A 15,457-nucleotide genomic window follows, 5' to 3' on the forward strand; every position below is an offset into this window, starting at 1 on the left:
AAGTTTAGGAAAAGAGAAAGACACAGAGAAAATAATAGAATCTAAACTAAGCCTTAGTCTCCCCAAAAGATCTCCAGCCATAGGCTGAGTTTAACTTCTTGCAATACTGAGCAGGCTCCCTAAGCTAATAAGAAAATTCATACTCTGGTACTGCTTTGGTGAACAACTTTGAAGTTTCTCATAATTTTAGAATGTAGGCTTTCTAGCTATAAACCAATAAGGTTGTATTAGAGTGCTCTAACTTATATTATTATTTCAACGCTAAATTCTAAAATGCTCTTTTTTTACATAATGTTAACCACTGCAATAGAAGCTAAATTCTCCTTGCTGCATAAATATTTTAATTCTTTTCAATATGAAAGAAAATGAAAGAATAGTGGGAGCAAGGAATTAAGATGATATATTTTCTTATATGATTCTTCCCTCTAAGGAAAGGTTTCTAGGAAAGATTTTCAGCAGGAAGATTATTTATACATCGTGGTTACTTGTGAGGATCATTTACATTTTATCAGTTTTTCTAATATTAAGTATTAAGACATTGGATATTGCATGCTTAATTCATTGTTTATTTAATCTCTTGAGTAAATTTTTTGCTATAAAGTGTTATCCCCTATTTTACTAGTAATACCAGAGAATTCTGTTTAAAAAAAAATTATAAGGAAGTTCATGAGAAGAAACCTTTTTGTATAGATCACTTCCATTGACAGAAACACAGCTTGAAGAGACACTATATTTTATATACGGAAGTGCTCAAAAAGCATTGAGAATTGATATACTCCTTTTATACAATACTTTAGCTTAATACAGGAATGTTGCTAAGGCTAACCCTAGGAGAATATTGGAAATATATGAAGAAAATAAATAATGGGTACATAATAATAATATTAATCAATCTTACTTTATTCAACATCTTTCAGTTCCTGCTTCCATAAAGCATACTTGTTATAATAAATGTCCATTCTGACTATATTAATGTTCATTGAGACTTGCAAATTTTGGGTCTAGGCAAGAGTTTATCTTAATAGCTTCTGTAAACATGGCTAACTAATGTTTTTATTTGAGAGTTCATTGCAACAAAATTATTTTCTTACTTTTAATTGAACAACTTTATTTTAAAAAAAACAAAGAAAAATGTACAGATTTTAAGCATTTTTGCATTAAAGTATATGAATACATTTTGGTCATTAATTGCTTTTTTAAAGGTTTGATAGTATGCATTAAAATCTTACTAGTTACAGTGAATATAAAGTACATGTAAAACAAGATGTACCTGGAAATAGTCAAAGTTTTCTTGGTGTGTAAAAATTAAGCATAATGGTTTTTCATTTACTTTTTTTTAGCCTTTGTTTTTCTTGAACTTCATATAGTCTGTGAGTTGTATTTTCAAAAATAAAAACATTATTTAAATTCAATGAATATTTGAACATAGAATAATTATACATAAAAGTCTTTAAAATTTGAAAAAGAGCTGTTTATCTGTTTCAGTGAATACACTCCTACCATCAAGAATGATGATGAGTTACATTCCTGTGACAGCGCAAGAAAGAACGATCCCCTATAGGCTATTCTCTGAAATCCACCGTGTGCAAATGCATGCGTATACAATAAAAGAAAGTGCAAGAATAACCTTTAAAAAGAAAAAATTATTTAAAAATATGGTTGTGTTTATTTTGTTAATAAAAGTAATTTTGTTTTATTTATATTTGCTAATTAAAAAATTTACTTCCATTATAAATTTAAAAGTGTGAGGGGCCAGAGATCTCTGCCACCAAGCACATGGAAAGTGCTCAACTCTCCTGCTTGTTGTAGGGAACCAGGAACCCAGAATTGGGCTGTCTGTTCCCAGACTTCTGCTTTTGGGTGCAGAACTCAGACCATCCACCACCAGGAACAGCAGAGATACAGGAACACAGGTCTGGTGAGAAGGTGTTCCCAGTAGCCGGGGAGCAGGGAGATCTCTGCTGAGCACAAGGAAAATGCTCCCCACCCCTGCTTGGTACAGGGTACAAGGAAATTGGCGTTGGGCTGTCTGTTCCCAGCCGTTGGCCTTTGGGTGCAGAACATTCGCGCAGGACATTCGCAAACAAGAACAAGTGGAAATCCAGGAACACAGGCCAGATACAAGGGAGAGGCAAAAACCAATCACTGGAAACAAGACCACATATAAACACAGACAAAAAGAAGGCAAGTGGAAAGCAAAAGAACGTACCCCAGGGAAGCCAAAACAACCTGGCAACACCAGAACCTAGCTCTCTCATCACAGCAAACAGTGGAATACCAAACACTCCAGAAAAAGAAGACTCAGACAGGAAATCATACCTCAGGATGATGATAGAAATCCTTGAACAAGAACGGGAGAAAAAGCATAAAGAATTTGAAGCTTTAAAAGGAGAAACAAAAAAAACACTCAAAAAACTCAAAGAACAAGAGGAAAACAGAAACTAAGAGATGAAGGAATGGAAGAAGGAATTTAAAACGGAAATGGACACAAAAAAGAAAACACTAAAAGAGAGAACCCTAGACGTAGAAAACCTAAAAAAGAAATCAGGAGTCACAGATGCAAGCATTTCCACCAGACTACAAGAGATGGAAGAGAGAATCTCAGGGGCCGAAGACAACATTGTAAACATAGACAAAGCAGTCAAAAAAGATGCAAAAACCAAAAAGCTCCTAACACAAAATGTCCAGGAGAGTCAGGACACAATGAAAGGCCAAACCTAAGGATAATAGGAATAGAAGAGGGCAAAAAATATCAACTAAGAGGCACAGAAATATCTTCAGCAATCATAGAAGAAAACTTCCCTACCCTTAAGAATAAGATGCCCATGTGCATAAAAGGAGCCTACAGAACTTCAAATAGGTTGGACCAAAAAGAAGTCCTCCCGACAAATAATAGTCAAAAAGCCAAGTGTCCAAAGCAAAGAAAGAATACTAAACGTAGTAAGGGAAAAAGGTCATGTAAGATATAAAGGCAAACCAATCACAATCACACACGATTTCTCAACAGAGAGCATGAGAGCTAGAAGAGCCTAGACAGACATCATGCAGACCTTAAGAGAGCCCAAGTGTCAGCCCAAGCAACTATACCCAGCAAAACTACCAATCACCATAGATGGAGAGAATAGGAAATTCCAAGGCAAAACTAAATTATATCACAATATCTACCACAAACACAGCACTACAACAAATTATAGGTGGAAAACCCAATACAATGAGGGGAACTACATCCTAGTAAGTACAAGAAAACTCCTAAACAAGGAAACCAAAAGAAGACAGACACACAGGCACAATTCTACCCCTGAAAGCAAAAATAGCAGGAAACAGCAACCACTATTTCTTGATATCTGTTAACGTAAATGGACTCAATTCCCCAATAGAAAGATATAAGCTATCAGACTGGATACATAAACAAAAACCAGCATTTTGCTGCATACAAGAAACTCATCTCAGAGACAAAGACAAACACTATCTTAGAGTAAAAGGTTGGGAAAAAAACTTCCAGGCAAATGACCCCAAAAAGCATGCTGGAGTGGCCATTCTAATATCAAATTAAGTAGATATTCAACCAAAAGTTATCAAAAAAGACAATGAAGGACACTATTTACTCAATACAGGGTAAATTGTCAGGAGAAACTCTTAATCCTTAACATATATGCTCCAAATACAAGAGCATGCATATTCATAAAAGAAACCCCACTAAAGCTCAAAAAATGCATTGTGCCCCACAAATAATAAAGGAAGACCTCAATATCCCTCTCTCACCAATGGACAGATCATGGAAACAGAAACTGAACAAGGACACTGGAAAACTATCAGAGGTTATGAACCAACAGGAATTAATAGATATCTACAAAACATATCATCTTAAAACAAAAAAATACACCTTCTCAGCACCTCATGGAAACTTGGGGAAAATTGACCACATAATTAATCAAAAAAGTAGTCTCAATAGATATAAGAAGATTGAAATACTCCCATGCATTCTTTCAGATCACCATGGTCTAAAGCTGGTCTTTAATAACAAAAAAGACATGGAAACTAAACAGTGCTCTACGAAATGAGAGCAGGGTCAAACAAGAAATAAAGAAAGAAATTAAGGATTTTAGAGAATTCAATGAAAATGAAAACAAAACATACCCAAACCTATGGGATGCAATGAAAGGAGTACTGAGAGGAAAACTCATAGCCCTGAGTGCTTCCAAAAAGAAACTGGATCGAGCATACACTAGCATCTTGATATCACAGTTGAAAGCTCTAGAATAAAAGAAGCAGATTCACCCAAGAGGAGTAGACAGCAAGAAATAATCAAACTTAAGGTAGAAATAGACAAAATAGAAACAAAAAGAACCATGGAAAGAATCAACAAAACCAAGAGCTGGTTCTTTGAGGAAATTAACAAGATTGATAAGCCCCTAGCTAGACTAACTACAGGGCAAAGAGAGAGTATACAAATTTACAAAATGAGAAAGGAAAGTGGAGACATAACAATTGAAACTGAGGAAATTCAAGAAATCATCAGATCTTACTACAAAAGCCTATTTTCAACAAAGCTGGAAAATCTCGAAAAATGGATGAATTGCTAGAATGATAGCAAATACTTAAGTAAAACCAAGACCAGGTAAAACATCTAAGTAATCCCATAACACATAAAGAAAGAGAAGCATTCATCAAAACCCTCCCATTCAAAAAAAGCCCAGGTCCAGATGGGTTCAGTAGGGAATTTTCTCAGATATTTATTGATGACCTAATACCAATACTCTCCAAAATATTCCTCAAAACAGAATCAGATGGAACACTACCTAACACATTTTTCGAGGCCACAATAACCCTCATTCCTAAACCAGACAAATACCCCACAACGAAAGAGAACTTCAGACGCATCTCTCTGATGGAAAAATATTCAACAAATTCCTTGCAAACCGAATCCAAGAACACATCAAAACAATCATTCACCATGATTAAGTAGGCTTCATCCCTGGGATGTTGGGATGGTTAAACATAAGAAAATCCTTCAATGTAATCCACCATATAAACAAACTCAAAAAAAAAATCCATATGGTCATCAAACTAGATGCTGAGAATGCATTTGACAAAATTCAATACCCTTTCATGTTAAAAGTCTCGGAAAGGACAGGAATCCAAGGCCCATACCTAAACATAATAAAAGCAATATACAACAAACCAACAGCCAACATCAAACTTAATGGTGGGAAACTTGAAGCACTCCCGCTAAAATCCGGGACTGGACAAGGCTGCCCACTCTCTCCCCACCTATTTAACATAGTATTGGAGGTCCTGGACAGAGCAATTAGACAGCAAAAGGAAATCAAAGGGATACAAATTGGAAAGGAAGAAGTAAAAAGATCACTATTTGCAGATGACATGATATTGTACTTAAGTGACCCAACAAATTCCACCAGAGAACTCTTACAGCTGATCAACAAATTCAGCAAATGGCTGAATATAAAATTAACTGAAACAAATCAGTAGCCTTCCTCTACTCAAAGGACAAACATGGGGAGAAAGAAATTAGAGAAAAGATACCTCTTACAATAATCACAAAAAAATATGAAATACATTGGTGCAACTATAACTAAGCAAGTGAAAGAACTGTATGACAAGAACTTCAAACCTCTAAAGAAGAAAATCGAGGAAGATCTCAGAAAATGGAAAGATCTCCCATGTTCATGGATTAGAAAGATCAGCACTGTAAAAATAGCCATATTAACAAAAGCAATCTACAGATTCAATGCAATCCCATTAAAATACCAACCCATATTTTCACAGAGTTGGAAAGAGCAATGTGCAATTTCATCTGGAATAACAAAAGACCTAGAAGAGTGAATCGATCCTGAACAACGAAAAAACATCTGCAGGAATCAGTATCCCTGAACTCAAGCTATATTACAAGGCAATTGAGCTAAAACCTGCATGGTACTGGTACAGAGATAGGCACGTGGATCAAAGAAATAGAATAGAAGATCCAGAAATCAGCCCTCACATATATGGTCACCTGATTTTAGATTAATGATCTGTAAACATTCAATGGAAAAAAGGACAGCCTATTCATCAATTGGTGTTGGTCCAACTGGCACTCATGAGGCAGAAGAATGAAAATAGACACTTTCTTATCTTCTTGTACAAATCTCAAGCACAAGTGGATCAAAGATCTCCATATTAAACCAGGTACACTGAAACTATTAGATGAGAAAGTAGGGAAAACCTTAGAACACATAGGCACAGGAGAAAATTATCTGAACAGAACATCAATGACTTGTCCTCTAAGGTCAAAGATTGACAAATGAGACTTACTGTGATTGCAAAGTTTCTGTAAGTCTAAGGACACTGTCAAAAAAACAAAATGGCAGCCAAGAGAGTGGGAGAAGATCTTTACCAACCCTACATCAGATAGAGGCCTAATATCCAAGATATACAGAGTACTGAAGAAGCTAGACACCAGAGAATCAAATAACCCTATTTAAAAATGGGGTACAGATCTAAACACAAAGTTCTCAATTGAGGAATATCGAATAGCTGGGAAGCATCTAAGAAAGTGCTCGACATCATTAGCCATCAGGGAAATGCAAATCCAAACAAGCCCGAGATTCCACCTAACACCAGTCAGATTGGCCAAGATCCAAAACTCAGATGACAGCAGATGCTGGCGAAGATGTGTAGAAAGAGGAACACTTCTCCACTGTTGGTGGGATTGTAAGCTGGTACAACCACTCTGGAAATCAATCTGGCTATTCCTCAGAAAATTGGACATAGTACTACCTGAAGACCCAGTTATTCCACTTCTGGACATATATCCCAGAGACACTCCAATATACAACATCGACACATGCACCACAATGTTCATAGCAGCTCTATTTATAATGGCAGAGGCTGGAAAGAACCCAGATGTCCTGCAGTAGATGGATGGATACAAAAATTGTAGTACATTTACAAAATGGAGTACTACTCAGCTGTCAGAAACAATGACTTTATGAAATTCTTAAGAAAATGGATGGCGGAGCGGCTGCTCATAGAGGCTGAGCAACTGCGACTGGGAACAGAAAATTAAAATTTCTGTTTCCACTCGGAGGCGACTTCCGGACACAGAGCAGAGCCTGGCCTACCTGCCAGGCAGAACAGTGGCTCATAGAGGCTGAGCAACAGCGATTAGGAACAGAAAATTAGAACTTCTGTTTCCACCCGGAGGCGACTTCTGGACACAGAGCAGAGCCTGGCCTACCTGCCAGGCGGAGCGGCGGCTCATAGAGGCTGAGCAACTGCGATTGGGAACAGAAAATTAGAACTTCTGTTTCCACCCGGAGGCAACTTCCGGACTCAGAGTGGAGCCTGGCCTACAGCGGCTCATAAAGGCTGAGCAACTGTGCCTGATCCAGCAAACAGAAACAGAACGTTGGAACTTCTGCTCACACCCGACGACTCTGAGGCATAAAACAGGGCTTGACCCATCTGACACCTCAACCAGTGGAGAACCAGAAACACAGACCAGATACAAAAGAAAGGTAAGAACATATCACTGACAACAAAATGGCAAGAAAAAAGAGAAAGAGTATATACCAAGGGAACCAAGACAATCTAGCAACACCAGAGCCCAGCTCTCCCATAACAGCAAACATCGGAACTCCAAACACTCCAGAAAAAGAAGACACAGACCTGAAATCATGCCTCAAGATGCTGATAAAGTTAATTAAACAAGAAAGGGAGGAAAAGCAAAAAGATTCAGAAGATTTTAAAGAAGAAACAAGAAAAACACTCAAAGAACTCAAAGAACTAGAGGAAAACAGAACCAAAGAAATAAAGGAATGGAAGAGGGAAATTAAAACAGTGATTGACACAATAAAGAAAACAATAAAAGAGATAACCCTAGAGTCAGAACACCAAAAAAAGAAATCAGGAGTCACAGAAGCAAGCATTTCCAATAGATTACAAGTGATCGAAGAGAGAATCTCGGGGGCAGAAGACAACATTGCAAACATAGACAAAACAGCCAGAGAAGATGCAAAAAAAAAAAAAAGCTTCTAACCCAAAATGTCCAGGAAATACAAGACACAGTGAGAAGACCGAACCTAAGGATAATAGGAATAGAAGAGGGAGAAGAGTATCAACTAAGAGGCACAGTAAATATCTTCAACAAAATCATAGAAGAAAACTTCCCTACCCTCAAGAATGGGATGACCACGAGCATAAAAGAAGCCTTCAGAACTCCAAATAGGTTGGACCAGAAAAGAAATACCTCCCGACAAATAATAGGAAAAACATCAAGCACCCAAAGTAAAGAAAGAATACTAAAAGCAGTAAGGGAAAAAGGTCAGGTAACATATAAAGGCAGACCAATCAGACTCACACCCGATTTCTCAACAGAGACTATGAAAGCTAAAAGAGTCTGGACAGACATCATGCACTCCTTAAGAGAGCACAAGTGCCAGTCCAAGCTGCTATACCCAGCAAAACTATCAATCACCATCAATGGAGAGACAAAGATAATTCAAGACAAATCAAAATTCACACAATATCTGACCACAAACCCAGCACTACAACAAATTATAGGTGGAAAACCCAATACAATGAGGGAAAATACAGCGTAGTAAGAACAAGAAAACTCCTAAACAAGAAAACTAAAAGAAGAAAAAAAAAAAAAACACAGACTCAACTCAACCAAAAAAAGCAATAATAGCAGGAAACAGAAACAACTATTCCTTGATATCTATTAACATAAATGGTCTCAACTCCCCAATAAAGAGACATAGACTATCAGACTGGATACATAAAGAAAATCCAGCCTTTTGCTGCATACAGGAAACTCATCTCAGAGACAGACAGACACGATCTCAGAGTAAAAGGGTGGGAAAAAACTTCCAAGCAAACAGCTCCAAGAAGCAAGCTGGAGTGGCTATTCTAATATCGAATAAAGTAAATTTCCAACCAAAAGTTATCAAAAAAGATAAGGAAGGACACTTTTTACTCATTACCGGGGAAATCTGTCAGGAGAAACTCTCAATCCTTAACATATATGCTCCAAATAAAAAATCACCCACATTCATAAAATGAAACCCTACTAAAGCTCAAAAAATACATTTCACTCCACACAATAATAGTGGGAGACTTTAATACCCCACTCTCACCAATGGACAGATCAGGGAAACAGAAACTGAACAAGGACACTGCAAAACTAGCAGAGACTTTGAACCAACTAGAATTAATAGATATATACAGAACATATTATCCCAAAGTAAAAGAATACACCTTCTTCTCACCACCCCATGGCACCTTCTCGAAAATTGACCACATAATTGGACACAGAACGAGCCTCCATCAATATAAGAAGATTGAATATTCCCATGCATCCTCTCAGATCACCATGGTCTACGGCTGGTCTTTAACAACAACAAAGACAACAAAGCCCACATACACATGGAAACTAAACAATGCTCTGTTAAAGGATAGCAGGGTCAAAGAAGAAATAAATAAAGAAATTAAGGATTTTCTAGAATTCAACGAAAACGAAAACACAACATACCCAAACCTATGGGATGCAATGAAAGCAGTATTGAGAGGAAAACTCATAGCCCTAAGTGCTTCCACAAAGAAACTGGAGAGAGCTCACATCAGCAACCTGACAGAACAGCTAAAAGCCCTAGAACAAAAGGAAGCAGATATACCCAAAAAGAGTAGACAGCAAGAAATAATCAAAATTAGGGCAGAAATAGACCAAATAGAAACAAAAAGAACCATTGAAAAAATCAACAAAACCAAGTGTTGGTTCTTTGAGTAAATCAACAAGATTGATAAACCCCTAGCCAGACTAACTAGAGGGCAAAGAGAGAGTATCCAAATTAAAAAAATCAGAAAGGAAAGTGGGGACATAACCACTGAAACTGAGGAAATTCAAGAAATCATCAGATCCTACTACAAAAACTTATACTCCACAAAATTGGAAAATCTGGAGGAAATGGATGAATTCGTAGACAGATACAAGGTCCCAAAGTTAAACCAGGACCAAGTAAACCATCTAAATAACCCTATAACACCTAAAGAAATAGAAGAAGTCATCAAAAGCTTCCCAACCAAAAAAAGCCCAGGCCCAGACGGGTTCAGTGCAGAATTTTATCAGACTTTTATTGAGGATATAAGACCAATACTCGCCAAACTATTCCAAAAGATAGAATCAGATGGAATATTACCCAACTCATTTTTTGAGGCTACAATAACCCTCATACCTAAACAACACAAAGTCCCTACAAGGAAAAAGAACTTCAGTCCAATCTCACTTATGAACATTGATGCAAAAATACTCAACAAAATCCTTGCAAACCGAATCCAAGAACACATCAAAATGATCATTCATCATGACCAAGTAGGCTTCATCCCTGGGATGCAGGGATGTTTTAACATAGGGAAATCCATCAACGTAATCCACCATATAAACAAACTCAAAGACCAAAATCACATGGTCATCTCACTAGGCGCTGAGAAAGCATTCGACAAAATCCAACACCCCTTCACGTTAAAAGTCCTGGAAAGAACAAGAATCCAAGGCCCATACTTAAACATAATAAAAGCAATATACAGCAAACCAACAGCCAACATCAAACTTAATGGCGAGATTGAAGCAATCCCACTAAAATCAGGGACTCGACAAGGCTGCCTACTCTCCCCCTACCTATTCAACATAGTACTGGAAGTCCTGGCTGGAGCAATTAGACAGCAAAAAAAGATCAAGGGGATAGAAATCAAAAAGGAAGAGATAAAAACATCACTCTTTGCCGATGACATGATAGTGTACTTGAGTGACCCCAAAAATTCCACCAGAGAACTCCTACAGCTGATAAACAAGTTCAGCAAAGTGGCTGGATACAAAATTAACTCAAACAAATCAGTTGCCTTCCTGTACTCAAAAGACAAACATGTGGAGAAAGAAATTAGGGAAAACGTACCCTTCACAATCGTTTTAAAAACTATGAAACACCTTTGTGTGACTCTAACTAAGGAAGTGAAGGACCTGTATGACAAGAACTTCAAACCTCTAAAGAAAGAAATTGAGGAGGATCTCAGAAAATGGAAAGATCTCCCATGCTCATGGATTGGAAAAATCAACATCTTAAAAATAGCCATCCTACCAAAAGCAATCTACAGATTCAATGCAATCCCCATCAAAATTCCAACCCAGTTCTTCATGGAATTGGAAAGATCAATGTGCAATTTCATATGGAATAACAAAAGACCTAGAATAGCGAAATCTATCCTCAACAACAAAAAAAAACATCTGTGGGAATCACTATTCCTGACCTCAAGCTATATTACAAGGCAATTGTGCTGAAAATTGCATGGTACTGGTACAGAAATAGGCATGTGGATCAATGGAATAGAATAGAAGATCCAGAAATGAGCCCTCATGTATATGGTCACCTGATTTTTGACAAAGGAGCAGTAAACATTCAATGGAAAAAGGACAGCCTATTCAACAAATGGTGCTGGTCCAACTGGCACTCAGCATGCAAAAGAATGAAAATAGACCCTTTCTTATCTCCTTGTACAAAGCTCAAGTGTAAGTGGATCAAAGATCTCCACATTAAACCAGATAAACTGAAACTATTAGATGAGAAAGTAGGGAAAACCTTAGAACACATAGGTACACGAGAAAATTTCCTGAACAAAACACCAATGGCTCAAGCTCTAAGGTCAAAGATTAACAAATGGGACTTAATGAGATTGCAAAGTTTCTGTAAGGCTAAAGACATCGTCAAGAAAACAAAATGTCAACCAACCGAATGGGAAAAGATCTTTACCAACACCACATCAGATAGAGGCCTAATATCCAAGGTGTACAAGGAACTCAAAAATCTAGACACCAGAGAATCAAATAACCTTATTAAAAAATGGTGTACAGTGCTAAACAAAACGTTTTCAGTAGAGGAACACCGAATGGCCGAGAAACATCTGAGGAAGTGTTCCACATCCTTAGCCATCAGGGAAATGCAAATCAAAACAACCCTGAGATTCCACCTCACACCAGTCAGATTGGCCAAGATCCAAAACTCAGATGACAGCAGATGCTGGCGAGGCTGCGGAGAAAGAGCAACACTTCTTCACTGTTGGTGGGGTTGCAAGCTAATACAACCACTCTGGAAATCTGTCTGGTGATACCTCAGAAAATTGGATATAGTACTACCTGAAGACCCAGCTATTCCACTTCTGGGCATATACCCCAGAGACACTTTAATACACAACAAAGATATATGCACCACAATGTTCATAGCGGCTCTATTTATAATAGCCAGAAGCTGGAAGGAACCCAGATGTCCTTCAGAAGATGAATGGATACAAAAATTGTGGTACATATACACAATGGAATACTACTCAGCCACCAGAAACAATGACTTAACCAAATTCTTAAGAAAATGGCTGCATCTAGAGAATATCATCCTGAGTGAGATAACCCAGTCACAAAAGAACAGACATACTATGCAGTCACTGATAGTTGGATGCTAACCCCAGAGGCTTGCACTTCCACAGAAACAACTCACAGACTGTATGAAGTCCAAGAAATAAGGAAAACAAAAAAAAATATACATATATTTACAAACAAGAAGACTTTGACTGTTTCTATGTTTCGTTTTTTTTTGCATGTACTTTACGCTTATTGTAACTATTGGGTTTTCAATGCGTATTGTCGGGCCCTTGAAAAAAATCAAGTACTGACTAAAAAAAATATATTCACATGGTTTTATGTGAAAAATTATTTTAATGTCTGAAAAAACAGTACTGACAAAAAAGTATAATTTTAAGCAAAAAATGTTTAAAATCTGTACATATATCTTGTTTTGTAAAATAAAGTCATTTAAAAAAAATAAATAAAACACAGCCACTAATAACTACAAAAAAAAAAAAAGAAAGAAAATGGATGCATCTAGAGAATATCATCCTGAGTGAGATAACCCAGTCACAAAAGAACACACATAATATGCAGTCACTGATAATGGGATACTAACCCCAGAAAGCTGTATACACCCCAGGAACAACTCACAAACTGTGTGAAGTTCAAGAAAAGAAAAAAAGAAAAAAAGAAAAGAACAAACCATTATGCTTAATCCTTACACACCATGAAAACTAATTTCGGGTTACATCATGTTTTACATGTATTTTATGCTCATTGTTACTATTTAGATCTTAATGCACACTATCAAACCTTTAAAAGAAAAAAGCCAATCACTAACAAAAATGTATTTGTATATTTTTATACACAAATACTGAAAATTTGTACAATTATTTTTGGTTTTTAAAATAAAGTTGTTCAATAAAAAAGTGGAACCTCTACTTCCTTTTCTATCAGATTCAGGGTATCCATTCAAAGTTTTATGTCCAAGTACTTTCTTCTTCTGATTGTGTTTATGCAGTATCTGAGATGAAGGTCTAGTTCCATTCTTATATGGACAGCTATCTAGATTGTTCAGTCTAAGATGCTGTCTTTCCTCCTTTGTCTACTATTGACTCATTGTCAAAAAAAAAAAAAAAATCACATGACCATAGGATTGCAGGCTCATACTATGACCTCAATTCAATTCTGTTAACCAATAAGTTTGTTTTATGTCTGTTTTGTAATACCTCTAGTCTGATTTCTAGAATTTTTTACAATATTAACAATAGTAATGAATGATTGTGGAATACCTTTCGATTCTCTGGTACCTTTTTTGATTTCTCTTGTTAATGTCTTAAATCTTTTATTATACAAGTATTTCACTTCCTTAGAAAAATTATTCCCACACCCAATAAAAGTTTTCAAAGAAAACTCATATTCCCTATTCAAAAAATAAGTATCTGTTGTTTTGTTAATTTAGTTTTGCTTTGTATCATTATCCAACTTTGTATTTATCTACTCCTGTCTTTGAAATTGTAACTTGAAAGAAGTCTCATTAGAGTTTTGCCATGTAAACATCAGCATTTCTTTCCTTTCCTCTTGACCCACTAAATTCTAGCATCCTCCGATCATTGTGGTACACATATGTCAGACTCTGAATTCCGGTGATAAATCAATCATTAAGGTATCTATTCCCAAAATATTTTGTCATGTTTATGGCATTTGTGAAAGATGAATTTTGAGCATACCTCGCCAATATTTTACTCATGAGGTATAGAACTCCACAACTGTACTCTATCACAAGGGGATATTAACAGAAACGTATAAGAAGATTTTTCAAAAGAACAATATAGAATTTTAAAAAATGTAACATTTTAAAATACACTTCCAAATGCTGTACAGCTCAGTGATAAGTGCATCTTCGTTTGCCAATTACTGCTCAGTAACACAGAGTCGGTGAGGGTCAGTAAAACCTGGTGTTGCAGAGGATTAATATTTTAATCAAAATAATATCTATGATATCTATAAGTTAATACTGATGAACCTGAGGGACAAAGGATACATTAGTTGGTGTGAGCCTGTTTTACATGACCAGGATAAAGTCTCAGAGAAAAATGATGCATGCTAAATGAACTGGAAGTGGCGAATGAGGGAAAAAATTATACCATGCTGAGGGCATGCTTACAAGTTGTTGTATCCAGTGTGGGAGTGGCTCGAATGGTGGCTGTTCTTCTGGACCACGGACTTTCTAGACAGAAAAAAAAGGCTTGGTTTCTGATGGAGTCAACAATTCTCATGTAGGTTGCTTACCGTACACCATCCCTCCCTGTGAGCACCATGTCAAAGGCTCCCGTCCCCACGCACTGGAGAAGGAGATACTCCCAGGTACAACAAAGCTGTGAGGCTGGCTATTCCCAATCTTACAAAGAAGAAAGGTGCTATGTGTACACTTCCTACAGTGTGGCTGACAATGAGAAGAAAATCATGGCAGAAATCTAACAAAAATGGCCCAGTGGAGGAAGCCTTCACTGTGTTTGCTGGCTTCGTGACTTACAAATCAGGCGTATAGAAGCATGAAGCCGGTTATCTGGTGGGTGGCCATGCCATCCTCATCCTGGGCTGGGGATGAGGATGGAGTTCTCTACTGGCCGGCCACCAAATGTTTGAACATTGACTTGAGTGAAAAGGGCTTCTTTAAAGTCCTCAGAGGAGAGAACCACTGTGGGATTTAATCTGAAATTGTGGGTGGACTCCCACGCACTAACCAGTACCAGGGAAGATTCTAATCTGCTGTGACTTGATTGTACAGTCATTTTTTCCTTTTTCCCTCAAAATTTAGCAACCCAGTCAGAAAGTGAGGCAGACAGAAGAGTCTTTGATTCCTTGAGTTCATCTAAGATGCATGAAGCCTTCAGCAAGGTTTGCTCAACTGAACAAGAGCTTCCTATCGTCAGAGCTGCCCTCTAAGCATTTTGCCCTCACTTGGTACTCTTCTAGCTATCCCATGAGAGTGATCCCAGCCTGCATAAACATCAACTTCATGAGAGGACAGATGCCATTTGTCAGCTGCCCCTTGACATCTAGTTC

General features: G+C 37.2%; 1 pseudogene across 1 annotated transcript; it reads left to right on the plus strand.

Annotated features, from left to right (window-relative positions):
• Window positions 1–13,661: 13,661 nt before the first annotated feature.
• On the plus strand, window positions 13,662–15,156 carry LOC308429175 (cathepsin B-like; annotated as a pseudogene). The gene is made up of 2 exons: window positions 13,662–13,694; window positions 14,623–15,156. The product of its transcript is annotated as a cathepsin B-like (transcript).
• The last annotated feature ends 301 nt before the right edge of the window (window positions 15,157–15,457 follow it).

The sequence above is a fragment of the Micromys minutus genome, assembly GCF_963924665.1.
Source record: "Micromys minutus genome assembly, chromosome: 13".
NCBI lineage: Eukaryota > Metazoa > Chordata > Mammalia > Rodentia > Muridae > Micromys > Micromys minutus.